This window comes from Micropterus salmoides, unplaced genomic scaffold, assembly GCF_014851395.1.
Source record: "Micropterus salmoides isolate LMB-PRFRI ecotype aquatic unplaced genomic scaffold, ASM1485139v1 Ms_hic_scaffold_4170, whole genome shotgun sequence".
In the NCBI taxonomy this organism is placed as follows: Eukaryota; Metazoa; Chordata; class Actinopteri; order Centrarchiformes; family Centrarchidae; genus Micropterus; species Micropterus salmoides.
The window spans coordinates 24346-44900 of NW_024043563.1; the positions used below are offsets into that span (position 1 = coordinate 24346).

General features: G+C 53.5%; 16 non-coding genes across 16 annotated transcripts; all 16 read left to right on the forward strand.

Annotated features, from left to right (window-relative positions):
• Window positions 1-77: 77 nt before the first annotated feature.
• Window positions 78-149, forward strand: trnad-guc. The gene has a single exon. It is a non-coding gene; the product is annotated as a tRNA-Asp (tRNA).
• A 1506-nt stretch (window positions 150-1655) lies between these two features.
• On the forward strand, window positions 1656-1727 carry trnad-guc. Its single transcript has one exon. It is a non-coding gene; the product is annotated as a tRNA-Asp (tRNA).
• Window positions 1728-4248: 2521 nt separating this feature from the next.
• On the forward strand, window positions 4249-4320 carry trnad-guc. Its single transcript has one exon. It is a non-coding gene; the product is annotated as a tRNA-Asp (tRNA).
• Window positions 4321-5160: 840 nt separating this feature from the next.
• trnad-guc lies at window positions 5161-5232 on the forward strand. The gene has a single exon. It is a non-coding gene; the product is annotated as a tRNA-Asp (tRNA).
• An 839-nt stretch (window positions 5233-6071) lies between these two features.
• trnad-guc lies at window positions 6072-6143 on the forward strand. Its single transcript has one exon. It is a non-coding gene; the product is annotated as a tRNA-Asp (tRNA).
• An 823-nt stretch (window positions 6144-6966) lies between these two features.
• On the forward strand, window positions 6967-7038 carry trnad-guc. Its single transcript has one exon. It is a non-coding gene; the product is annotated as a tRNA-Asp (tRNA).
• Window positions 7039-7877: 839 nt separating this feature from the next.
• Window positions 7878-7949, forward strand: trnad-guc. Its single transcript has one exon. It is a non-coding gene; the product is annotated as a tRNA-Asp (tRNA).
• Window positions 7950-8789: 840 nt separating this feature from the next.
• trnad-guc lies at window positions 8790-8861 on the forward strand. The gene has a single exon. It is a non-coding gene; the product is annotated as a tRNA-Asp (tRNA).
• Window positions 8862-10484: 1623 nt separating this feature from the next.
• trnad-guc lies at window positions 10485-10556 on the forward strand. The gene has a single exon. It is a non-coding gene; the product is annotated as a tRNA-Asp (tRNA).
• A 1749-nt stretch (window positions 10557-12305) lies between these two features.
• trnad-guc lies at window positions 12306-12377 on the forward strand. The gene has a single exon. It is a non-coding gene; the product is annotated as a tRNA-Asp (tRNA).
• Window positions 12378-14000: 1623 nt separating this feature from the next.
• Window positions 14001-14072, forward strand: trnad-guc. Its single transcript has one exon. It is a non-coding gene; the product is annotated as a tRNA-Asp (tRNA).
• An 838-nt stretch (window positions 14073-14910) lies between these two features.
• Window positions 14911-14982, forward strand: trnad-guc. Its single transcript has one exon. It is a non-coding gene; the product is annotated as a tRNA-Asp (tRNA).
• A 1624-nt stretch (window positions 14983-16606) lies between these two features.
• Window positions 16607-16678, forward strand: trnad-guc. Its single transcript has one exon. It is a non-coding gene; the product is annotated as a tRNA-Asp (tRNA).
• An 839-nt stretch (window positions 16679-17517) lies between these two features.
• On the forward strand, window positions 17518-17589 carry trnad-guc. Its single transcript has one exon. It is a non-coding gene; the product is annotated as a tRNA-Asp (tRNA).
• An 840-nt stretch (window positions 17590-18429) lies between these two features.
• trnad-guc lies at window positions 18430-18501 on the forward strand. The gene has a single exon. It is a non-coding gene; the product is annotated as a tRNA-Asp (tRNA).
• A 1620-nt stretch (window positions 18502-20121) lies between these two features.
• On the forward strand, window positions 20122-20193 carry trnad-guc. Its single transcript has one exon. It is a non-coding gene; the product is annotated as a tRNA-Asp (tRNA).
• Window positions 20194-20555: the final 362 nt, after the last annotated feature.

A 20555-nucleotide genomic window follows, 5' to 3' on the forward strand; every position in this document is an offset into this window, starting at 1 on the left:
CGCCCTGCGCTACGCTGCGTGACAAAATGACGGGCAGAGTCTGCCCGACACACGTGCCAAGGTCAGCGTTGGCGCCGTCCTCGTTAGTATAGTGGACAGTATCTCCGCCTGTCACGCGGAAGACCGGGGTTCGATTCCCCGACGGGGAGACTGGACTTTTCTACCAGCTGCTGATTATTCACCAAGAAAGACCAAAAGAATAACAGCAGCATCGAGCGTGACGCCGCTGTCCGACCGAGGCGAGGATATGCTTAGCTTCCCCATTAACAAAAGACAATAAGCCAAGCAGAAAAAGGCAATAGCAACACTTGACTGTATGAGTCAATTTCTCAGTTCCTGTCTGTCGCCTTTATTAGCAAGTCGTGTTGTATTGTGTACCCCGGAGCTATACATTGTGCGGCTGTCAAAAAATCTGAGTGAGTACAGTTTGCTTTTTATAGCGCGTTTACAGGACAACTTGGAGAGAATCTGCAATTGGCTCACACGCATCCTACACCCCGGGCATGGTCAAAGCCTACACCCCAGCCTGCTACTGCCAATCGGCTTGATACTCCCTCACTCCAAAGGTGTCCCAGCTACCCCTCGACAAAATCGCGACTGTTTGCGGTCCTGGCTCCAGTAGCAAACTACAGCATTAGGCTGTCTTTAAACAACTGCTGAGTGTCTATGGGATCAAGTTGCATAATCATCTCGGGCCTAAACTCCCGCAACTGGCTCCTGGCTGCTGAGCCTGCATGTGCCGGGCCTCATCGCCAAAAAGGGTCATATCGAAGAAGAGTGAGGGCTTGAAGTCAACGCCCTGCGCTACGCTGCGTGACAAATGACGGGCAGAGTCTGCCCGACACACGTGCCAAGGTCAGCGTTGGCGCCGTCCTCGTTAGTATAGTGGACAGTAGCAAACTACAGCATTAGGCTGTCTTTAAACAACTGCTGAGTGTCTATGGGATCAAGTTGCATAATCATCTCGGGCCTAAACTCCCGCAACTGGCTCCTGGCTGCTGAGCCTGCATGTGCCGACCTCTGCAGCTAATCCAGCGTGCAGCAGCTCGGCTGGTCTTCAGCCTACCCAAGTTCTGCCGCACTACACCGCTCCTCTGCACCCTGCACTGGCCAAAGGAGAGCAGTGTCAATCGGGCCTCATCGCCAAAAAGGGTCATATCGAAGAAGAGTGAGGGCTTGAAGTCAACGCCCTGCGCTACGCTGCGTGACAAAATGACGGGCAGAGTCTGCCCGACACACGTGCCAAGGTCAGCGTTGGCGCCGTCCTCGTTAGTATAGTGGACAGTAGCAAACTACAGCATTAGGCTGTCTTTAAACAACTGCTGAGTGTCTATGGGATCAAGTTGCATAATCATCTCGGGCCTAAACTCCCGCAACTGGCTCCTGGCTGCTGAGCCTCCATGTGCCGACCTCTGCAGCTAATCCAGCGTGCAGCAGCTCGGCTGGTCTTCAGCCTACCCAAGTTCTGCCGCACTACACCGCTCCTCTGCACCCTGCACTGGCCAAAGGAGAGCAGTGTCAATCGGGCCTCATCGCCAAAAAGGGTCATATCGAAGAAGAGTGAGGGCTTGAAGTCAACGCCCTGCGCTACGCTGCGTGACGAAATGACGGGCAGAGTCTGCCCGACACACGTGCCAAGGTCAGCGTGGGCGCCGTCCTCGTTAGTATAGTGGACAGTATCTCCGCCTGTCACGCGGAAGACCGGGGTTCGATTCCCCGACGGGGAGACTGGACTTTTCTACCAGCTGCTGATTATTCACCAAGAAAGACCAAAAGAATAACAGCAGCATCGAGCGTGACGCCGCTGTCCGACCGAGGCGAGGACATTAACAAAAGACAATAAGCCAAGCAGAAAAAGGCAATAGCAACACTTGACTGTATGAGTCAATTTCTCAGTTCCTGTCTGTCGCCTTTATTAGCAAGTCGTGTTGTATTGTGTACCCCGGAGCTATACATTGTGCGGCTGTCAAAAAATCTGAGTGAGTACAGTTTGCTTTTTATAGCGCGTTTACAGGACAACTTGGAGAGAATCTGCAATTGGCTCACACGCATCCTACACCCCGGGCATGGTCAAAGCCTACACCCCAGCCTGCTACTGCCAATCGGCTTGATACTCCCTCACTCCAAAGGTGTCCCAGCTACCCCTCGACAAAATCGCGACTGTTTGCGGTCCTGGCTCCAGTAGCAAACTACAGCATTAGGCTGTCTTTAAACAACTGCTGAGTGTCTATGGGATCAAGTTGCATAATCATCTCGGGCCTAAACTCCCGCAACTGGCTCCTGGCTGCTGAGCCTGCATGTGCCGACCTCTGCAGCTAATCCAGCGTGCAGCAGCTCGGCTGGTCTTCAGCCTACCCAAGTTCTGCCGCACTACACCGCTCCTCTGCACCCTGCACTGGCCAAAGGAGAGCAGTGTCAATCGGGCCTCATCGCCAAAAAGGGTCATATCGAAGAAGAGTGAGGGCTTGAAGTCAACGCCCTGCGCTACGCTGCGTGACGAAATGACGGGCAGAGTCTGCCCGACACACGTGCCAAGGTCAGCGTGGGCGCCGTCCTCGTTAGTATAGTGGACAGTATCTCCGCCTGTCACGCGGAAGACCGGGGTTCGATTCCCCGATGGGGAGACTGGACTTTTCTACCAGCTGCTGATTATTCACCAAGAAAGACCGAAAGAATAACAGCAGCATCGAGCGTGACGCCGCTGTCCGACCGAGGCGAGGATATGCTTAGCTTCCCCATTAACAAAAGACAATAAGCCAAGCAGAAAAAGGCAATAGCAACACTTGACTGTATGAGTCAATTTCTCAGTTCCTGTCTGTCGCCTTTATTAGCAAGTCGTGTTGTATTGTGTACCCCGGAGCTATACATTGTGCGGCTGTCAAAAAATCTGAGTGAGTACAGTTTGCTTTTTATAGCGCGTTTACAGGACAACTTGGAGAGAATCTGCAATTGGCTCACACGCATCCTACACCCCGGGCATGGTCAAAGCCTACACCCCAGCCTGCTACTGCCAATCGGCTTGATACTCCCTCACTCCAAAGGTGTCCCAGCTACCCCTCGACAAAATCGCGACTGTTTGCGGTCCTGGCTCCAGTAGCAAACTACAGCATTAGGCTGTCTTTAAACAACTGCTGAGTGTCTATGGGATCAAGTTGCATAATCATCTCGGGCCTAAACTCCCGCAACTGGCTCCTGGCTGCTGAGCCTGCATGTGCCGACCTCTGCAGCTAATCCAGCGTGCAGCAGCTCGGCTGGTCTTCAGCCTACCCAAGTTCTGCCGCACTACACCGCTCCTCTGCACCCTGCACTGGCCAAAGGAGAGCAGTGTCAATCGGGCCTCATCGCCAAAAAGGGTCATATCGAAGAAGAGTGAGGGCTTGAAGTCAACGCCCTGCGCTACGCTGCGTGACAAAATGACGGGCAGAGTCTGCCCGACACACGTGCCAAGGTCAGCGTTGGCGCCGTCCTCGTTAGTATAGTGGACAGTAGCAAACTACAGCATTAGGCTGTCTTTAAACAACTGCTGAGTGTCTATGGGATCAAGTTGCATAATCATCTCGGGCCTAAACTCCCGCAACTGGCTCCTGGCTGCTGAGCCTGCATGTGCCGACCTCTGCAGCTAATCCAGCGTGCAGCAGCTCGGCTGGTCTTCAGCCTACCCAAGTTCTGCCGCACTACACCGCTCCTCTGCACCCTGCACTGGCCAAAGGAGAGCAGTGTCAATCGGGCCTCATCGCCAAAAAGGGTCATATCGAAGAAGAGTGAGGGCTTGAAGTCAACGCCCTGCGCTACGCTGCGTGACAAAATGACGGGCAGAGTCTGCCCGACACACGTGCCAAGGTCAGCGTTGGCGCCGTCCTCGTTAGTATAGTGGACAGTAGCAAACTACAGCATTAGGCTGTCTTTAAACAACTGCTGAGTGTCTATGGGATCAAGTTGCATAATCATCTCGGGCCTAAACTCCCGCAACTGGCTCCTGGCTGCTGAGCCTCCATGTGCCGACCTCTGCAGCTAATCCAGCGTGCAGCAGCTCGGCTGGTCTTCAGCCTACCCAAGTTCTGCCGCACTACACCGCTCCTCTGCACCCTGCACTGGCCAAAGGAGAGCAGTGTCAATCGGGCCTCATCGCCAAAAAGGGTCATATCGAAGAAGAGTGAGGGCTTGAAGTCAACGCCCTGCGCTACGCTGCGTGACGAAATGACGGGCAGAGTCTGCCCGACACACGTGCCAAGGTCAGCGTGGGCGCCGTCCTCGTTAGTATAGTGGACAGTATCTCCGCCTGTCACGCGGAAGACCGGGGTTCGATTCCCCGACGGGGAGACTGGACTTTTCTACCAGCTGCTGATTATTCACCAAGAAAGACCAAAAGAATAACAGCAGCATCGAGCGTGACGCCGCTGTCCGACCGAGGCGAGGATATGCTTAGCTTCCCCATTAACAAAAGACAATAAGCCAAGCAGAAAAAGGCAATAGCAACACTTGACTGTATGAGTCAATTTCTCAGTTCCTGTCTGTCGCCTTTATTAGCAAGTCGTGTTGTATTGTGTACCCCGGAGCTATACATTGTGCGGCTGTCAAAAAATCTGAGTGAGTACAGTTTGCTTTTTATAGCGCGTTTACAGGACAACTTGGAGAGAATCTGCAATTGGCTCACACGCATCCTACACCCCGGGCATGGTCAAAGCCTACACCCCAGCCTGCTACTGCCAATCGGCTTGATACTCCCTCACTCCAAAGGTGTCCCAGCTACCCCTCGACAAAATCGCGACTGTTTGCGGTCCTGGCTCCAGTAGCAAACTACAGCATTAGGCTGTCTTTAAACAACTGCTGAGTGTCTATGGGATCAAGTTGCATAATCATCTCGGGCCTAAACTCCCGCAACTGGCTCCTGGCTGCTGAGCCTGCATGTGCCGACCTCTGCAGCTAATCCAGCGTGCAGCAGCTCGGCTGGTCTTCAGCCTACCCAAGTTCTGCCGCACTACACCGCTCCTCTGCACCCTGCACTGGCCAAAGGAGAGCAGTGTCAATCGGGCCTCATCGCCAAAAAGGGTCATATCGAAGAAGAGTGAGGGCTTGAAGTCAACGCCCTGCGCTACGCTGCGTGACGAAATGACGGGCAGAGTCTGCCCGACACACGTGCCAAGGTCAGCGTGGGCGCCGTCCTCGTTAGTATAGTGGACAGTATCTCCGCCTGTCACGCGGAAGACCGGGGTTCGATTCCCCGACGGGGAGACTGGACTTTTCTACCAGCTGCTGATTATTCACCAAGAAAGACCAAAAGAATAACAGCAGCATCGAGCGTGACGCCGCTGTCCGACCGAGGCGAGGATATGCTTAGCTTCCCCATTAACAAAAGACAATAAGCCAAGCAGAAAAAGGCAATAGCAACACTTGACTGTATGAGTCAATTTCTCAGTTCCTGTCTGTCGCCTTTATTAGCAAGTCGTGTTGTATTGTGTACCCCGGAGCTATACATTGTGCGGCTGTCAAAAAATCTGAGTGAGTACAGTTTGCTTTTTATAGCGCGTTTACAGGACAACTTGGAGAGAATCTGCAATTGGCTCACACGCATCCTACACCCCGGCATGGTCAAAGCCTACACCCCAGCCTGCTACTGCCAATCGGCTTGATACTCCCTCACTCCAAAGGTGTCCCAGCTACCCCTCGACAAAATCGCGACTGTTTGCGGTCCTGGCTCCAGTAGCAAACTACAGCATTAGGCTGTCTTTAAACAACTGCTGAGTGTCTATGGGATCAAGTTGCATAATCATCTCGGGCCTAAACTCCCGCAACTGGCTCCTGGCTGCTGAGCCTGCATGTGCCGACCTCTGCAGCTAATCCAGCGTGCAGCAGCTCGGCTGGTCTTCAGCCTACCCAAGTTCTGCCGCACTACACCGCTCCTCTGCACCCTGCACTGGCCAAAGGAGAGCAGTGTCAATCGGGCCTCATCGCCAAAAAGGGTCATATCGAAGAAGAGTGAGGGCTTGAAGTCAACGCCCTGCGCTACGCTGCGTGACGAAATGACGGGCAGAGTCTGCCCGACACACGTGCCAAGGTCAGCGTGGGCGCCGTCCTCGTTAGTATAGTGGACAGTATCTCCGCCTGTCACGCGGAAGACCGGGGTTCGATTCCCCGACGGGGAGACTGGACTTTTCTACCAGCTGCTGATTATTCACCAAGAAAGCCAAAAGAATAACAGCAGCATCGAGCGTGACGCCGCTGTCCGACCGAGGCGAGGACATTAACAAAAGACAATAAGCCAAGCAGAAAAAGGCAATAGCAACACTTGACTGTATGAGTCAATTTCTCAGTTCCTGTCTGTCGCCTTTATTAGCAAGTCGTGTTGTATTGTGTACCCCGGAGCTATACATTGTGCGGCTGTCAAAAAATCTGAGTGAGTACAGTTTGCTTTTTATAGCGCGTTTACAGGACAACTTGGAGAGAATCTGCAATTGGCTCACACGCATCCTACACCCCGGGCATGGTCAAAGCCTACACCCCAGCCTGCTACTGCCAATCGGCTTGATACTCCCTCACTCCAAAGGTGTCCCAGCTACCCCTCGACAAAATCGCGACTGTTTGCGGTCCTGGCTCCAGTAGCAAACTACAGCATTAGGCTGTCTTTAAACAACTGCTGAGTGTCTATGGGATCAAGTTGCATAATCATCTCGGGCCTAAACTCCCGCAACTGGCTCCTGGCTGCTGAGCCTCATGTGCCGACCTCTGCAGCTAATCCAGCGTGCAGCAGCTCGGCTGGTCTTCAGCCTACCCAAGTTCTGCCGCACTACACCGCTCCTCTGCACCCTGCACTGGCCAAAGGAGAGCAGTGTCAATCGGGCCTCATCGCCAAAAAGGGTCATATCGAAGAAGAGTGAGGGCTTGAAGTCAACGCCCTGCGCTACGCTGCGTGACGAAATGACGGGCAGAGTCTGCCCGACACACGTGCCAAGGTCAGCGTGGGCGCCGTCCTCGTTAGTATAGTGGACAGTATCTCCGCCTGTCACGCGGAAGACCGGGGTTCGATTCCCCGACGGGGAGACTGGACTTTTCTACCAGCTGCTGATTATTCACCAAGAAAGACCAAAAGAATAACAGCAGCATCGAGCGTGACGCCGCTGTCCGACCGAGGCGAGGATATGCTTAGCTTCCCCATTAACAAAAGACAATAAGCCAAGCAGAAAAAGGCAATAGCAACACTTGACTGTATGAGTCAATTTCTCAGTTCCTGTCTGTCGCCTTTATTAGCAAGTCGTGTTGTATTGTGTACCCCGGAGCTATACATTGTGCGGCTGTCAAAAAATCTGAGTGAGTACAGTTTGCTTTTTATAGCGCGTTTACAGGACAACTTGGAGAGAATCTGCAATTGGCTCACACGCATCCTACACCCCGGGCATGGTCAAAGCCTACACCCCAGCCTGCTACTGCCAATCGGCTTGATACTCCCTCACTCCAAAGGTGTCCCAGCTACCCCTCGACAAAATCGCGACTGTTTGCGGTCCTGGCTCCAGTAGCAAACTACAGCATTAGGCTGTCTTTAAACAACTGCTGAGTGTCTATGGGATCAAGTTGCATAATCATCTCGGGCCTAAACTCCCGCAACTGGCTCCTGGCTGCTGAGCCTGCATGTGCCGACCTCTGCAGCTAATCCAGCGTGCAGCAGCTCGGCTGGTCTTCAGCCTACCCAAGTTCTGCCGCACTACACCGCTCCTCTGCACCCTGCACTGGCCAAAGGAGAGCAGTGTCAATCGGGCCTCATCGCCAAAAAGGGTCATATCGAAGAAGAGTGAGGGCTTGAAGTCAACGCCCTGCGCTACGCTGCGTGACAAATGACGGGCAGAGTCTGCCCGACACACGTGCCAAGGTCAGCGTGGGCGCCGTCCTCGTTAGTATAGTGGACAGTATCTCCGCCTGTCACGCGGAAGACCGGGGTTCGATTCCCCGACGGGGAGACTGGACTTTTCTACCAGCTGCTGATTATTCACCAAGAAAGACCAAAAGAATAACAGCAGCATCGAGCGTGACGCCGCTGTCCGACCGAGGCGAGGATATGCTTAGCTTCCCCATTAACAAAAGACAATAAGCCAAGCAGAAAAAGGCAATAGCAACACTTGACTGTATGAGTCAATTTCTCAGTTCCTGTCTGTCGCCTTTATTAGCAAGTCGTGTTGTATTGTGTACCCCGGAGCTATACATTGTGCGGCTGTCAAAAAATCTGAGTGAGTACAGTTTGCTTTTTATAGCGCGTTTACAGGACAACTTGGAGAGAATCTGCAATTGGCTCACACGCATCCTACACCCCGGGCATGGTCAAAGCCTACACCCCAGCCTGCTACTGCCAATCGGCTTGATACTCCCTCACTCCAAAGGTGTCCCAGCTACCCCTCGACAAAATCGCGACTGTTTGCGGTCCTGGCTCCAGTAGCAAACTACAGCATTAGGCTGTCTTTAAACAACTGCTGAGTGTCTATGGGATCAAGTTGCATAATCATCTCGGGCCTAAACTCCCGCAACTGGCTCCTGGCTGCTGAGCCTGCATGTGCCGACCTCTGCAGCTAATCCAGCGTGCAGCAGCTCGGCTGGTCTTCAGCCTACCCAAGTTCTGCCGCACTACACCGCTCCTCTGCACCCTGCACTGGCCAAAGGAGAGCAGTGTCAATCGGGCCTCATCGCCAAAAAGGGTCATATCGAAGAAGAGTGAGGGCTTGAAGTCAACGCCCTGCGCTACGCTGCGTGACGAAATGACGGGCAGAGTCTGCCCGACACACGTGCCAAGGTCAGCGTGGGCGCCGTCCTCGTTAGTATAGTGGACAGTATCTCCGCCTGTCACGCGGAAGACCGGGGTTCGATTCCCCGACGGGGAGACTGGACTTTTCTACCAGCTGCTGATTATTCACCAAGAAAGACCAAAAGAATAACAGCAGCATCGAGCGTGACGCCGCTGTCCGACCGAGGCGAGGATATGCTTAGCTTCCCCATTAACAAAAGACAATAAGCCAAGCAGAAAAAGGCAATAGCAACACTTGACTGTATGAGTCAATTTCTCAGTTCCTGTCTGTCGCCTTTATTAGCAAGTCGTGTTGTATTGTGTACCCCGGAGCTATACATTGTGCGGCTGTCAAAAAATCTGAGTGAGTACAGTTTGCTTTTTATAGCGCGTTTACAGGACAACTTGGAGAGAATCTGCAATTGGCTCACACGCATCCTACACCCCGGGCATGGTCAAAGCCTACACCCCAGCCTGCTACTGCCAATCGGCTTGATACTCCCTCACTCCAAAGGTGTCCCAGCTACCCCTCGACAAAATCGCGACTGTTTGCGGTCCTGGCTCCAGTAGCAAACTACAGCATTAGGCTGTCTTTAAACAACTGCTGAGTGTCTATGGGATCAAGTTGCATAATCATCTCGGGCCTAAACTCCCGCAACTGGCTCCTGGCTGCTGAGCCTGCATGTGCCGACCTCTGCAGCTAATCCAGCGTGCAGCAGCTCGGCTGGTCTTCAGCCTACCCAAGTTCTGCCGCACTACACCGCTCCTCTGCACCCTGCACTGGCCAAAGGAGAGCAGTGTCAATCGGGCCTCATCGCCAAAAAGGTCATATCGAAGAAGAGTGAGGGCTTGAAGTCAACGCCCTGCGCTACGCTGCGTGACAAAATGACGGGCAGAGTCTGCCCGACACACGTGCCAAGGTCAGCGTTGGCGCCGTCCTCGTTAGTATAGTGGACAGTAGCAAACTACAGCATTAGGCTGTCTTTAAACAACTGCTGAGTGTCTATGGGATCAAGTTGCATAATCATCTCGGGCCTAAACTCCCGCAACTGGCTCCTGGCTGCTGAGCCTGCATGTGCCGACCTCTGCAGCTAATCCAGCGTGCAGCAGCTCGGCTGGTCTTCAGCCTACCCAAGTTCTGCCGCACTACACCGCTCCTCTGCACCCTGCACTGGCCAAAGGAGAGCAGTGTCAATCGGGCCTCATCGCCAAAAAGGGTCATATCGAAGAAGAGTGAGGGCTTGAAGTCAACGCCCTGCGCTACGCTGCGTGACAAAATGACGGGCAGAGTCTGCCCGACACACGTGCCAAGGTCAGCGTTGGCGCCGTCCTCGTTAGTATAGTGGACAGTAGCAAACTACAGCATTAGGCTGTCTTTAAACAACTGCTGAGTGTCTATGGGATCAAGTTGCATAATCATCTCGGGCCTAAACTCCCGCAACTGGCTCCTGGCTGCTGAGCCTCCATGTGCCGACCTCTGCAGCTAATCCAGCGTGCAGCAGCTCGGCTGGTCTTCAGCCTACCCAAGTTCTGCCGCACTACACCGCTCCTCTGCACCCTGCACTGGCCAAAGGAGAGCAGTGTCAATCGGGCCTCATCGCCAAAAAGGGTCATATCGAAGAAGAGTGAGGGCTTGAAGTCAACGCCCTGCGCTACGCTGCGTGACGAAATGACGGGCAGAGTCTGCCCGACACACGTGCCAAGGTCAGCGTGGGCGCCGTCCTCGTTAGTATAGTGGACAGTATCTCCGCCTGTCACGCGGAAGACCGGGGTTCGATTCCCCGACGGGGAGACTGGACTTTTCTACCAGCTGCTGATTATTCACCAAGAAAGACCAAAAGAATAACAGCAGCATCGAGCGTGACGCCGCTGTCCGACCGAGGCGAGGATATGCTTAGCTTCCCCATTAACAAAAGACAATAAGCCAAGCAGAAAAAGGCAATAGCAACACTTGACTGTATGAGTCAATTTCTCAGTTCCTGTCTGTCGCCTTTATTAGCAAGTCGTGTTGTATTGTGTACCCCGGAGCTATACATTGTGCGGCTGTCAAAAAATCTGAGTGAGTACAGTTTGCTTTTTATAGCGCGTTTACAGGACAACTTGGAGAGAATCTGCAATTGGCTCACACGCATCCTACACCCCGGGCATGGTCAAAGCCTACACCCCAGCCTGCTACTGCCAATCGGCTTGATACTCCCTCACTCCAAAGGTGTCCCAGCTACCCCTCGACAAAATCGCGACTGTTTGCGGTCCTGGCTCCAGTAGCAAACTACAGCATTAGGCTGTCTTTAAACAACTGCTGAGTGTCTATGGGATCAAGTTGCATAATCATCTCGGGCCTAAACTCCCGCAACTGGCTCCTGGCTGCTGAGCCTGCATGTGCCGACCTCTGCAGCTAATCCAGCGTGCAGCAGCTCGGCTGGTCTTCAGCCTACCCAAGTTCTGCCGCACTACACCGCTCCTCTGCACCCTGCACTGGCCAAAGGAGAGCAGTGTCAATCGGGCCTCATCGCCAAAAAGGGTCATATCGAAGAAGAGTGAGGGCTTGAAGTCAACGCCCTGCGCTACGCTGCGTGACAAATGACGGGCAGAGTCTGCCCGACACACGTGCCAAGGTCAGCGTGGCGCCGTCCTCGTTAGTATAGTGGACAGTATCTCCGCCTGTCACGCGGAAGACCGGGTTCGATTCCCCGACGGGGAGACTGGACTTTTCTACCAGCTGCTGATTATTCACCAAGAAAGACCAAAAGAATAACAGCAGCATCGAGCGTGACGCCGCTGTCCGACCGAGGCGAGGATATGCTTAGCTTCCCCATTAACAAAAGACAATAAGCCAAGCAGAAAAAGGCAATAGCAACACTTGACTGTATGAGTCAATTTCTCAGTTCCTGTCTGTCGCCTTTATTAGCAAGTCGTGTTGTATTGTGTACCCCGGAGCTATACATTGTGCGGCTGTCAAAAAATCTGAGTGAGTACAGTTTGCTTTTTATAGCGCGTTTACAGGACAACTTGGAGAGAATCTGCAATTGGCTCACACGCATCCTACACCCCGGGCATGGTCAAAGCCTACACCCCAGCCTGCTACTGCCAATCGGCTTGATACTCCCTCACTCCAAAGGTGTCCCAGCTACCCCTCGACAAAATCGCGACTGTTTGCGGTCCTGGCTCCAGTAGCAAACTACAGCATTAGGCTGTCTTTAAACAACTGCTGAGTGTCTATGGGATCAAGTTGCATAATCATCTCGGGCCTAAACTCCCGCAACTGGCTCCTGGCTGCTGAGCCTGCATGTGCCGACCTCTGCAGCTAATCCAGCGTGCAGCAGCTCGGCTGGTCTTCAGCCTACCCAAGTTCTGCCGCACTACACCGCTCCTCTGCACCCTGCACTGGCCAAAGGAGAGCAGTGTCAATCGGGCCTCATCGCCAAAAAGGGTCATATCGAAGAAGAGTGAGGGCTTGAAGTCAACGCCCTGCGCTACGCTGCGTGACGAAATGACGGGCAGAGTCTGCCCGACACACGTGCCAAGGTCAGCGTGGGCGCCGTCCTCGTTAGTATAGTGGACAGTATCTCCGCCTGTCACGCGGAAGACCGGGGTTCGATTCCCCGACGGGGAGACTGGACTTTTCTACCAGCTGCTGATTATTCACCAAGAAAGACCAAAAGAATAACAGCAGCATCGAGCGTGACGCCGCTGTCCGACCGAGGCGAGGATATGCTTAGCTTCCCCATTAACAAAAGACAATAAGCCAAGCAGAAAAAGGCAATAGCAACACTTGACTGTATGAGTCAATTTCTCAGTTCCTGTCTGTCGCCTTTATTAGCAAGTCGTGTTGTATTGTGTACCCCGGAGCTATACATTGTGCGGCTGTCAAAAAATCTGAGTGAGTACAGTTTGCTTTTTATAGCGCGTTTACAGGACAACTTGGAGAGAATCTGCAATTGGCTCACACGCATCCTACACCCCGGGCATGGTCAAAGCCTACACCCCAGCCTGCTACTGCCAATCGGCTTGATACTCCCTCACTCCAAAGGTGTCCCAGCTACCCCTCGACAAAATCGCGACTGTTTGCGGTCCTGGCTCCAGTAGCAAACTACAGCATTAGGCTGTCTTTAAACAACTGCTGAGTGTCTATGGGATCAAGTTGCATAATCATCTCGGGCCTAAACTCCCGCAACTGGCTCCTGGCTGCTGAGCCTGCATGTGCCGACCTCTGCAGCTAATCCAGCGTGCAGCAGCTCGGCTGGTCTTCAGCCTACCCAAGTTCTGCCGCACTACACCGCTCCTCTGCACCCTGCACTGGCCAAAGGAGAGCAGTGTCAATCGGGCCTCATCGCCAAAAAGGTCATATCGAAGAAGAGTGAGGGCTTGAAGTCAACGCCCTGCGCTACGCTGCGTGACAAAATGACGGGCAGAGTCTGCCCGACACACGTGCCAAGGTCAGCGTTGGCGCCGTCCTCGTTAGTATAGTGGACAGTAGCAAACTACAGCATTAGGCTGTCTTTAAACAACTGCTGAGTGTCTATGGGATCAAGTTGCATAATCATCTCGGGCCTAAACTCCCGCAACTGGCTCCTGGCTGCTGAGCCTGCATGTGCCGACCTCTGCAGCTAATCCAGCGTGCAGCAGCTCGGCTGGTCTTCAGCCTACCCAAGTTCTGCCGCACTACACCGCTCCTCTGCACCCTGCACTGGCCAAAGGAGAGCAGTGTCAATCGGGCCTCATCGCCAAAAAGGGTCATATCGAAGAAGAGTGAGGGCTTGAAGTCAACGCCCTGCGCTACGCTGCGTGACAAAATGACGGGCAGAGTCTGCCCGACACACGTGCCAAGGTCAGCGTTGGCGCCGTCCTCGTTAGTATAGTGGACAGTAGCAAACTACAGCATTAGGCTGTCTTTAAACAACTGCTGAGTGTCTATGGGATCAAGTTGCATAATCATCTCGGGCCTAAACTCCCGCAACTGGCTCCTGGCTGCTGAGCCTCCATGTGCCGACCTCTGCAGCTAATCCAGCGTGCAGCAGCTCGGCTGGTCTTCAGCCTACCCAAGTTCTGCCGCACTACACCGCTCCTCTGCACCCTGCACTGGCCAAAGGAGAGCAGTGTCAATCGGGCCTCATCGCCAAAAAGGGTCATATCGAAGAAGAGTGAGGGCTTGAAGTCAACGCCCTGCGCTACGCTGCGTGACGAAATGACGGGCAGAGTCTGCCCGACACACGTGCCAAGGTCAGCGTGGGCGCCGTCCTCGTTAGTATAGTGGACAGTATCTCCGCCTGTCACGCGGAAGACCGGGGTTCGATTCCCCGACGGGGAGACTGGACTTTTCTACCAGCTGCTGATTATTCACCAAGAAAGACCAAAAGAATAACAGCAGCATCGAGCGTGACGCCGCTGTCCGACCGAGGCGAGGATATGCTTAGCTTCCCCATTAACAAAAGACAATAAGCCAAGCAGAAAAAGGCAATAGCAACACTTGACTGTATGAGTCAATTTCTCAGTTCCTGTCTGTCGCCTTTATTAGCAAGTCGTGTTGTATTGTGTACCCCGGAGCTATACATTGTGCGGCTGTCAAAAAATCTGAGTGAGTACAGTTTGCTTTTTATAGCGCGTTTACAGGACAACTTGGAGAGAATCTGCAATTGGCTCACACGCATCCTACACCCCGGGCATGGTCAAAGCCTACACCCCAGCCTGCTACTGCCAATCGGCTTGATACTCCCTCACTCCAAAGGTGTCCCAGCTACCCCTCGACAAAATCGCGACTGTTTGCGGTCCTGGCTCCAGTAGCAAACTACAGCATTAGGCTGTCTTTAAACAACTGCTGAGTGTCTATGGGATCAAGTTGCATAATCATCTCGGGCCTAAACTCCCGCAACTGGCTCCTGGCTGCTGAGCCTGCATGTGCCGACCTCTGCAGCTAATCCAGCGTGCAGCAGCTCGGCTGGTCTTCAGCCTACCCAAGTTCTGCCGCACTACACCGCTCCTCTGCACCCTGCACTGGCCAAAGGAGAGCAGTGTCAATCGGGCCTCATCGCCAAAAAGGGTCATATCGAAGAAGAGTGAGGGCTTGAAGTCAACGCCCTGCGCTACGCTGCGTGACAAATGACGGGCAGAGTCTGCCCGACACACGTGCCAAGGTCAGCGTGGCGCCGTCCTCGTTAGTATAGTGGACAGTATCTCCGCCTGTCACGCGGAAGACCGGGGTTCGATTCCCCGACGGGGAGACTGGACTTTTCTACCAGCTGCTGATTATTCACCAAGAAAGACCAAAAGAATAACAGCAGCATCGAGCGTGACGCCGCTGTCCGACCGAGGCGAGGATATGCTTAGCTTCCCCATTAACAAAAGACAATAAGCCAAGCAGAAAAAGGCAATAGCAACACTTGACTGTATGAGTCAATTTCTCAGTTCCTGTCTGTCGCCTTTATTAGCAAGTCGTGTTGTATTGTGTACCCCGGAGCTATACATTGTGCGGCTGTCAAAAAATCTGAGTGAGTACAGTTTGCTTTTTATAGCGCGTTTACAGGACAACTTGGAGAGAATCTGCAATTGGCTCACACGCATCCTACACCCCGGGCATGGTCAAAGCCTACACCCCAGCCTGCTACTGCCAATCGGCTTGATACTCCCTCACTCCAAAGGTGTCCCAGCTACCCCTCGACAAAATCGCGACTGTTTGCGGTCCTGGCTCCAGTAGCAAACTACAGCATTAGGCTGTCTTTAAACAACTGCTGAGTGTCTATGGGATCAAGTTGCATAATCATCTCGGGCCTAAACTCCCGCAACTGGCTCCTGGCTGCTGAGCCTGCATGTGCCGACCTCTGCAGCTAATCCAGCGTGCAGCAGCTCGGCTGGTCTTCAGCCTACCCAAGTTCTGCCGCACTACACCGCTCCTCTGCACCCTGCACTGGCCAAAGGAGAGCAGTGTCAATCGGGCCTCATCGCCAAAAAGGGTCATATCGAAGAAGAGTGAGGGCTTGAAGTCAACGCCCTGCGCTACGCTGCGTGACAAAATGACGGGCAGAGTCTGCCCGACACACGTGCCAAGGTCAGCGTTGGCGCCGTCCTCGTTAGTATAGTGGACAGTAGCAAACTACAGCATTAGGCTGTCTTTAAACAACTGCTGAGTGTCTATGGGATCAAGTTGCATAATCATCTCGGGCCTAAACTCCCGCAACTGGCTCCTGGCTGCTGAGCCTGCATGTGCCGACCTCTGCAGCTAATCCAGCGTGCAGCAGCTCGGCTGGTCTTCAGCCTACCCAAGTTCTGCCGCACTACACCGCTCCTCTGCACCCTGCACTGGCCAAAGGAGAGCAGTGTCAATCGGGCCTCATCGCCAAAAAGGGTCATATCGAAGAAGAGTGAGGGCTTGAAGTCAACGCCCTGCGCTACGCTGCGTGACAAAATGACGGGCAGAGTCTGCCCGACACACGTGCCAAGGTCAGCGTTGGCGCCGTCCTCGTTAGTATAGTGGACAGTAGCAAACTACAGCATTAGGCTGTCTTTAAACAACTGCTGAGTGTCTATGGGATCAAGTTGCATAATCATCTCGGGCCTAAACTCCCGCAACTGGCTCCTGGCTGCTGAGCCTGCATGTGCCGACCTCTGCAGCTAATCCAGCGTGCAGCAGCTCGGCTGGTCTTCAGCCTACCCAAGTTCTGCCGCACTACACCGCTCCTCTGCACCCTGCACTGGCCAAAGGAGAGCAGTGTCAATCGGGCCTCATCGCCAAAAAGGGTCATATCGAAGAAGAGTGAGGGCTTGAAGTCAACGCCCTGCGCTACGCTGCGTGACGAAATGACGGGCAGAGTCTGCCCGACACACGTGCCAAGGTCAGCGTGGGCGCCGTCCTCGTTAGTATAGTGGACAGTATCTCCGCCTGTCACGCGGAAGACCGGGGTTCGATTCCCCGACGGGGAGACTGGACTTTTCTACCAGCTGCTGATTATTCACCAAGAAAGACCAAAAGAATAACAGCAGCATCGAGCGTGACGCCGCTGTCCGACCGAGGCGAGGATATGCTTAGCTTCCCCATTAACAAAAGACAATAAGCCAAGCAGAAAAAGGCAATAGCAACACTTGACTGTATGAGTCAATTTCTCAGTTCCTGTCTGTCGCCTTTATTAGCAAGTCGTGTTGTATTGTGTACCCCGGAGCTATACATTGTGCGGCTGTCAAAAAATCTGAGTGAGTACAGTTTGCTTTTTATAGCGCGTTTACAGGACAACTTGGAGAGAATCTGCAATTGGCTCACACGCATCCTACACCCCGGGCATGGTCAAAGCCTACACCCCAGCCTGCTACTGCCAATCGGCTTGATACTCCCTCACTCCAAAGGTGTCCCAGCTACCCCTCGACAAAATCGCGACTGTTTGCGGTCCTGGCTCCAGTAGCAAACTACAGCATTAGGCTGTCTTTAAACAACTGCTGAGTGTCTATGGGATCAAGTTGCATAATCATCTCGGGCCTAAACTCCCGCAACTGGCTCCTGGCTGCTGAGCCTGCATGTGCCGACCTCTGCAGCTAATCCAGCGTGCAGCAGCTCGGCTGGTCTTCAGCCTACCCAAGTTCTGCCGCACTACACCGCTCCTCTGCACCCTGCACTGGCCAAAGGAGAGCAGTGTCAATCGGGCCTCATCGCCAAAAAGGGTCATATCGAAGAAGAGTGAGGGCTTGAAGTCAACGCCCTGCGCTACGCTGCGTGACGAAATGACGGGCAGAGTCTGCCCGACACACGTGCCAAGGTCAGCGTGGCGCCGTCCTCGTTAGTATAGTGGACAGTATCTCCGCCTGTCACGCGGAAGACCGGGGTTCGATTCCCCGACGGGGAGACTGGACTTTTCTACCAGCTGCTGATTATTCACCAAGAAAGACCAAAAGAATAACAGCAGCATCGAGCGTGACGCCGCTGTCCGACCGAGGCGAGGATATGCTTAGCTTCCCCATTAACAAAAGACAATAAGCCAAGCAGAAAAAGGCAATAGCAACACTTGACTGTATGAGTCAATTTCTCAGTTCCTGTCTGTCGCCTTTATTAGCAAGTCGTGTTGTATTGTGTACCCCGGAGCTATACATTGTGCGGCTGTCAAAAAATCTGAGTGAGTACAGTTTGCTTTTTATAGCGCGTTTACAGGACAACTTGGAGAGAATCTGCAATTGGCTCACACGCATCCTACACCCCGGGCATGGTCAAAGCCTACACCCCAGCCTGCTACTGCCAATCGGCTTGATACTCCCTCACTCCAAAGGTGTCCCAGCTACCCCTCGACAAAATCGCGACTGTTTGCGGTCCTGGCTCCAGTAGCAAACTACAGCATTAGGCTGTCTTTAAACAACTGCTGAGTGTCTATGGGATCAAGTTGCATAATCATCTCGGGCCTAAACTCCCGCAACTGGCTCCTGGCTGCTGAGCCTGCATGTGCCGACCTCTGCAGCTAATCCAGCGTGCAGCAGCTCGGCTGGTCTTCAGCCTACCCAAGTTCTGCCGCACTACACCGCTCCTCTGCACCCTGCACTGGCCAAAGGAGAGCAGTGTCAATCGGGCCTCATCGCCAAAAAGGGTCATATCGAAGAAGAGTGAGGGCTTGAAGTCAACGCCCTGCGCTACGCTGCGTGACGAAATGACGGGCAGAGTCTGCCCGACACACGTGCCAAGGTCAGCGTGGGCGCCGTCCTCGTTAGTATAGTGGACAGTATCTCCGCCTGTCACGCGGAAGACCGGGGTTCGATTCCCCGACGGGGAGACTGGACTTTTCTACCAGCTGCTGATTATTCACCAAGAAAGACCAAAAGAATAACAGCAGCATCGAGCGTGACGCCGCTGTCCGACCGAGGCGAGGATATGCTTAGCTTCCCCATTAACAAAAGACAATAAGCCAAGCAGAAAAAGGCAATAGCAACACTTGACTGTATGAGTCAATTTCTCAGTTCCTGTCTGTCGCCTTTATTAGCAAGTCGTGTTGTATTGTGTACCCCGGAGCTATACATTGTGCGGCTGTCAAAAAATCTGAGTGAGTACAGTTTGCTTTTTATAGCGCGTTTACAGGACAACTTGGAGAGAATCTGCAATTGGCTCACACGCATCCTACACCCGGGCATGGTCAAAGCCTACACCCCAGCCTGCTACTGCCAATCGGCTTGATACTCCCTCACTCCAAAGGTGTCCCAGCTACCCCTCGACAAAATCGCGACTGTTTGCGGTCCTGGCTCCAGTAGCAAACTACAGCATTAGGCTGTCTTTAAACAACTGCTGAGTGTCTATGGGATCAAGTTGCATAATCATCTCGGGCCTAAACTCCCGCAACTGGCTCCTGGCTGCTGAGCCTGCATGTGCCGACCTCTGCAGCTAATCCAGCGTGCAGCAGCTCGGCTGGTCTTCAGCCTACCCAAGTTCTGCCGCACTACACCGCTCCTCTGCACCCTGCACTGGCCAAAGGAGAGCAGTGTCAATCGGGCCTCATCGCCAAAAAGGGTCATATCGAAGAAGAGTGAGGGCTTGAAGTCAACGCCCTGCGCTACGCTGCGTGACAAAATGACGGGCAGAGTCTGCCCGACACACGTGCCAAGGTCAGCGTTGGCGCCGTCCTCGTTAGTATAGTGGACAGTAGCAAACTACAGCATTAGGCTGTCTTTAAACAACTGCTGAGTGTCTATGGGATCAAGTTGCATAATCATCTCGGGCCTAAACTCCCGCAACTGGCTCCTGGCTGCTGAGCCTGCATGTGCCGACCTCTGCAGCTAATCCAGCGTGCAGCAGCTCGGCTGGTCTTCAGCCTACCCAAGTTCTGCCGCACTACACCGCTCCTCTGCACCCTGCACTGGCCAAAGGAGAGCAGTGTCAATCGGGCCTCATCGCCAAAAAGGGTCATATCGAAGAAGAGTGAGGGCTTGAAGTCAACGCCCTGCGCTACGCTGCGTGACAAAATGACGGGCAGAGTCTGCCCGACACACGTGCCAAGGTCAGCGTTGGCGCCGTCCTCGTTAGTATAGTGGACAGTAGCAAACTACAGCATTAGGCTGTCTTTAAACAACTGCTGAGTGTCTATGGGATCAAGTTGCATAATCATCTCGGGCCTAAACTCCCGCAACTGGCTCCTGGCTGCTGAGCCTCCATGTGCCGACCTCTGCAGCTAATCCAGCGTGCAGCAGCTCGGCTGGTCTTCAGCCTACCCAGTTCTGCCGCACTACACCGCTCCTCTGCACCCTGCACTGGCCAAAGGAGAGCAGTGTCAATCGGGCCTCATCGCCAAAAAGGGTCATATCGAAGAAGAGTGAGGGCTTGAAGTCAACGCCCTGCGCTACGCTGCGTGACGAAATGACGGGCAGAGTCTGCCCGACACGTGCCAAGGTCAGCGTGGGCGCCGTCCTCGTTAGTATAGTGGACAGTATCTCCGCCTGTCACGCGGAAGACCGGGGTTCGATTCCCCGACGGGGAGACTGGACTTTTCTACCAGCTGCTGATTATTCACCAAGAAAGACCAAAAGAAAACAGCAGCATCGAGCGTGACGCCGCTGTCCGACCGAGGCGAGGATATGCTTAGCTTCCCATTAACAAAAGACAATAAGCCAAGCAGAAAAAGGCAATAGCAACACTTGACTGTATGAGTCAATTTCTCAGTTCCTGTCTGTCGCCTTTATTAGCAAGTCGTGTTGTATTGTGTACCCCGGAGCTATACATTGTGCGGCTGTCAAAAAATCTGAGTGAGTACAGTTTGCTTTTTATAGCGCGTTTACAGGACAACTTGGAGAGATCTGCAATTGGCTCACACGCATCCTACACCCCGGGCATGGTCAAAGC